Here is a 6,000-nt window from a genome sequence, read left to right on the forward strand (position 1 = left end):
ACACTGCCAGGGATGGAGCACTCACAACCTCCCTGGGCAACTGATTCCAGTGTCTCACCACCCTAACAGGAAAGAATTTCCTCCTTATATCCAAATTTCCTCCATATATCCAAAACAAAGATAAGCAACCTCTCTCTCCTCTGGTGAGTTTCTGATTTCTGCTTAACAGTCTTTACTTTGTGTATGTTACCCACTGCTTCCACCTCTTCTCTATAACAAATGATGAACTTTATGACTTAACTTAAATCAACAGTCCCTCTTTCCATAATCAGAAAAACTGGCTTTAGCACATCAGTTGGAAACACACACTTACAGAGCTGACTTCTGGCTTTCAAAGCCAACTTGTATTCCTCTTCAGTAAGAATATAATTAATTCTCTCAAATCTCCAAATACACATGTTAAACCTACAATTCTCTGAGCTCTTAACCCCTTCAGTACCAACAGCTTATTCAGGTCCTCATATGAAACTTGTTCTTTTTCTTTTCTCTTCGCTGATTACTGTGCTGCCAATGTACACATTCCTCCAAGTTCCTGCACGTACTCACATATTTATTTGAAAACACATTACTGATTTGTGTAATACTACCGTCCTTAAACCTGAACTATTTTTTATCTTGCTACCTCTCAGATTCACTTATCTTGAATCCCTCATTTTAATTACCTTAAATTTGCTAACTATTGGGAACATTTGTGTGTATAGCTCTCTTTCCTTTTTTGTTTTTTATTCCACAAATGTAAAACTGAAGCAGCAAATGAAGATGTGAAAAAACCCCCAAGCCCAAGAAAACTGAACAGTTCTCTTTTTTTTCTTCTCCCTCATTTTTTTTTTCTGTTGCATGTATTCATGCTTCTTCATTATACTGCTGGATATGCCAATATCTGGCAGTTAATTGAAGCAATATCCCAATATCCAGCAGCCACCAAGGACTTCTTGTTCCTTTTTCACCCTGTAATTCCGCCAGATTGGAGAGTCTTTCACAGTGGCCAAATTGTAATTTTACTACAAAGCCCCAGGAAGGCCCTTTGCATAAACTCTAAATCATCTCTTTTTCTGGAGGTTTTCTTTTACTTAGTCATCCTCCAGGCTAGTACAGCTTTTCTTATTCCTACTTACGGCTTCTCATGGTTTCTCTCTTGTGCCTTTTAGTTTAGGAACAGGGAGTAGAAAACTTATTTTCTCCTCTTGGAATGTCTGTGTGTTTAGTGGAAGACAGAAACCTGGTCACAGCCTGGTCAGCACGGGAACAAACCTAGTGTTTCCTAGGAACCATTTTCACCAATCACTACCCAATCGCTACTTAGCTGTTATCTTGGAAGTCAGAGTTTGTAGTTTACTCCAGCAGCAGCAGCAACAAGGAGGATAAATGGGAAACAGCTTTATAAAACTCACAATCTCCAGAAATTATCAAAGACTCGCATTTTTAATACATAAATGGAATTACCAAGATTTTCTTTTTATACGTAGTGAGATGTGCTTTAATTTCATAGAATCATAGAATCATAGAATAGTTAGGGTTGGAAAGGACCTCAAGATCATCCAGTTCCAACCCCCCTGCCATGGGCAGGGACACCTCACACTAAACCATCCCACACAAGGCTTCATCCAACCTGGCCTTGAACACCGCCAGGGATGGAGCACTCACAACCTCCCTGGGCAGCCGATTCCAGTGCCTCACCACCCTAACAGGAAAGAACTTCCTCCTTATAGCCAATCTAAACTTCCCCTGTTTCAGTTTTAACCCGTTACCCCTTGTCCTGTCACTACAGTCCCTGACAAAGAGTCCCTCCCCAGCATCCCTATTTGACATCTGCAAAAAAAAAAAAAAAAAAAGCTTTGGCTTTCAAAGCTAACTCTATCCCCATTCAATTAGGATATTTTATTATCCATTGTCTCCCTCTCAAACCTTCAAATACATACGCAGCGTTTGTGACACTGCCAGGACTTTATTGGCTTGGTAAGGAACAAGCACTCAGCCCAGTTCAGAGCTGAGGACCTCTGCTAATCTCTGGACAGCATCTGGCAATCTTCTCCTGATAAATCTTCCTCTTTTATCTTAAGGCACACAATTCACAGCAATGAGGAACACATGATACAATTTTTGTTGATACATCTCCAGTTTGAAAAGTTCTGAGAGCAGTCATGGATGAAACTGTTCCCTGTGTCACACTGGAAACAAATAAATTATAATTGACAAATTAATGAAGATTTCCAGTCCTATTGGAATGCTGAGCAGCATTTCAGGAAAAAAAAAATAGTATGGTGTTTGCAATCAGGTTTAAAAACCAAAACTAAGTGAGGGCCTATTTTTGTTTAGTGAAGAGTTCCAGGTCTGGATTACAGCAGTTCCACATGTTGATGTTAAGAGTTTCGGGAAGATCTGCCCATGCAACATGATCCAGTCAGGACTATAAGTTATTTACTCTTTTTAATGAGATACAGATAACATGCAACCTCAGACAAATCAACTTGATGAAAAAGACATAAATAATTTAAACCGTTTAGCGTGATGATTCTTCTGCTTTTATTTGGAAACATGCCATGAACTTGTGCTCCTGTGATCACACATCTTTCTGGTTTCCAGAGCTATTCATTCCAAAGTCATGGAGGAAATCAAACACACAAAGATGTGAAGGCTGTTTCTGCTGTGCCTTACCAGCAGCACCTGGGTGGGCTTATCTTGCTTTTGTTTGTACAGGAGCTTTGTCATGAACAGTCTGGGTGTGCTCAAAAAGGGGTAACAAGTATTCCTTGCCTTCATCTACAGATTTTATGGGTTTTGGTTTTTTTCCAGATCTTGGCTGCTATATGTCCTCCTTACAGTGTATATAGCTTCTCCTAATGTATGGCAGTGTTTTGGACATGGGCATGGTGATCTAGTTGACAGGGTTTTTCCTCTGTAATGCCTGATGTGACACGGATGGTTCATCAGCCAAACTGTGGCCTAGACAACCTCCTCTAATCGACAATATACAGGAAATGATACACACAGGTAGTAAAAGCTGCCCAGCTTCTGGCAGCAGAAGCAAAACAAAACTGCCTTCACTACAATTTGTGGTCCACCCTGGGGAGCGCAGCTGGAGGGATTCCGGGTGGATCATGTGGCCAAAAGGGATGTACTCTGCTGGGCCAGATGTCTCTGGATACCCACTCACTCCCAGAGCTTCCATCCAAACCCTCTAGACTAAAACAGAGGGTGCCTCAAAACTCTCAAAAATACCATCAATAAAGCAGCTGGCGACAGAGGACTCTGCTGAAAGATGAGAAGAGTGGAAAGTCATCCTCTCAAACAAGGTGGCTGCCAGGAAGAGCACCGAGGCCCAGCTGAAGAAAATTACTGTACTCACTTTGGAAATTAAAATCACAGTGTCCAACAAGACTGTTAGATGCTACTGCAATTAATTCTTCTTGGCAACACTATTGGGACAGGCAAATGAACCTCAAGGGGGATATTTGTGGTGGAGGATGAAGTACAAGAGATGCATGCCCAGATCCAGAAAAGTCTACAAAACAGACATATTCTCTCTACAACTGGACTAGCCAAATCCTGCAGCCCACAAGGAAAGGCAAACTCCTAAAGCTTGTCTTCCTCATCCTTACAAAAATGCTCTGTTGTCTCACAGATGGTGAGTTTAATTCAGGAAAAGATCTGCAACCTATACTCCAGTTGCAGGTATCACGCACTGATATTTACACATCTCAAACTGATTATAGGGTGGAAAAAAATACAACGCAGTTGAAAGCATTCTTTTGGGAAAGTCACATTAAGACCAAATAATTTCCCACCATTCAGCAAAACGCATTGCTGGACTGTAATCACCCCTTTGAAGAGTAGGAAATCTGCCAGGTGGCAAGGACTTGGACTTTTTAATGAAGTTTCCAGCTCATCTCTGTTTTCAGATTAGTGAGGAGCTGCATCTCTTCCAAAAGCTACTGGTTTCTAGTCTTTAACACACACCTTCTACTCACTGGAAACATGAGAATTACTTCAGTTCTCAGTAAGGCATCATGAAACAGTGTCAAGTAATAGCTCCAGCAGTCAACAGAGTGGAAGAGATCAGCACAGGATGATTCACACCATCTGCATGATCACCCACTAATCTGTTCCCATTCTTTAACTGTCTGTACCCTTCCTATCTCCCCTCCCTTTCTCCCTTATTTCTTCCCACTCATTCTACCCTCCCACGGTTTCCATCACCCCACCCTCCCTTTGATTTAATCCTTCATTCTCTATGCTCCTTTGCTCAGCTTCATGCACTGCATGAATCCAGACCTCCCATGCATGAACCTGGACTGAAAAGCCCATATTTAAGAACAAGTCACTGGACTTAAATGTCTGTGCTTTTTGCTGCAGAAGTTTACGATTTGTCCTACCAGTTACATTCTTCCCCTGATAGTTGAATGTTTGCTTTGCATGGGGAAAGGAAAGACTGCCTGCTTATGAAGAATGGGGAAGGAGGATTCTGCTGAACCCTCCCACTCCCCCAGCAAACTGAGAACATAAGGCTGTTGATGGGGGTATACAGTCTGGCAAATGGTAAATCACAGAGCCAGCATCATAGCCAGACACATCATCTGGTAAGGAGCACACCTGCTGAGTGTGAATCTGTTCGCCGTGTGCTCACCAGTCAAGCCCTTAGCTCCCAACAGTGCAGACAAATCCAAGGGCAGCAGAAATGCCAGCAGAAAGGTGAATACTGCCCAGGTGGCAGGGCAGTCACCTTAGCTACAGCATCTGCTCCTAGAATAGATGCTTTTGGTTTAATCGGTGCCACAGTAAGTGGCTTTCACTGATTCTGGCTTGAAATGCAGGTCCCTGATGCCCTTTCTCCCTAGCCAGCACCTCCAGCCGCAGTTGTCTGTGTCACAGAGATTGCAAGAGGCAGAGAGATGGGGAGGAGGGTGGGCACATTCATCCTTCCCTCAGATATGCCACCTGTCTCCTTATAGCCATTTCCAGTTGCTTCCAGTTGCTGCTGGTAGCCCTGTCCTTCTTCCAAGCTTCCTCTAGCTGTCCCGCTGCTGCCAGTGGCAAGTCTCAGCCACTGTCTGGAGAAACAGCAGCTGGTGGGAACTGGTTTCTCTCCAGTATCATCACAGGACCCGCCTCTAGGGCAGGTTCCCTTCCCATGTTGGCTTTATTATGGCTCCTGTATTGCTCATGTACAGCCAAAAGGCCAGTAGCATCCTGCCCACAAAGTCAGGAACTGTCTGGGTATTCCCTCAGGACTTGGAAATTGTTGATTCCTTTCTTTACAGGGGCATAGATTCAACTGGAAAGTGGAGTAACTCACAGATTAGTGGTTAGGCCACTCTCAGAAGGAGATGGGAGATGTGAAATAAGAGTTGTTAATGCTCCAGGCAAAGGATAGAACTGCAGCTCTGGGGCAGTTCTGTGAAAAAGGAGTGATGGTGCCACACCAGCCACACCATGATTTAAATGGAATCAGTAGCATCCGAGAGTTTCATGCTGGTGCTTGAGAAAGAGAGGCTTTGATTCCTCCTGGAGCAGACCATCAAAGACACCAGCAGAGAAACTCTGGTTTCTGAATTCTGGTGAAATACATGCATGTAGTACACGCATGAGAGAAAACAACTTGCTGAGCCCTGTCAAAACTGAAGTGCTTCTGCACATGTCCAGAGGCTGAATCATCAGGACCTTCGAAAAGTCAATGATTTTATATGCCTCCCAGCTGAGTGTGTATCCGAGCACTGGTCCAAAAAGTAGCAGTTTTGGGTGCTGGTGTTCACAATCCACTATGGGTACCAAAGTCCTTCACACGCTCTGGTCCTTCAACCTTAGGAACAGATGTGATCAATATATGATGCTTCAGACTGGAAAAATCTAGGCCAAAGTACAATAGGACACTTGAGCCCATTTCAATTACCACTGAAAGAGTATGTTCTGCTACAGAAATCAGGAAAAATTTTGGACATATTTTGGCTTTGCTGCCAGGTCCTATCTCGCAACTTTGCTTCTGTGAAGAACTGCGGAATTGCT

This window comes from Lathamus discolor, chromosome 1 (genome assembly GCF_037157495.1).
Source record: "Lathamus discolor isolate bLatDis1 chromosome 1, bLatDis1.hap1, whole genome shotgun sequence".
Lineage (NCBI taxonomy): Eukaryota > Metazoa > Chordata > Aves > Psittaciformes > Psittacidae > Lathamus > Lathamus discolor.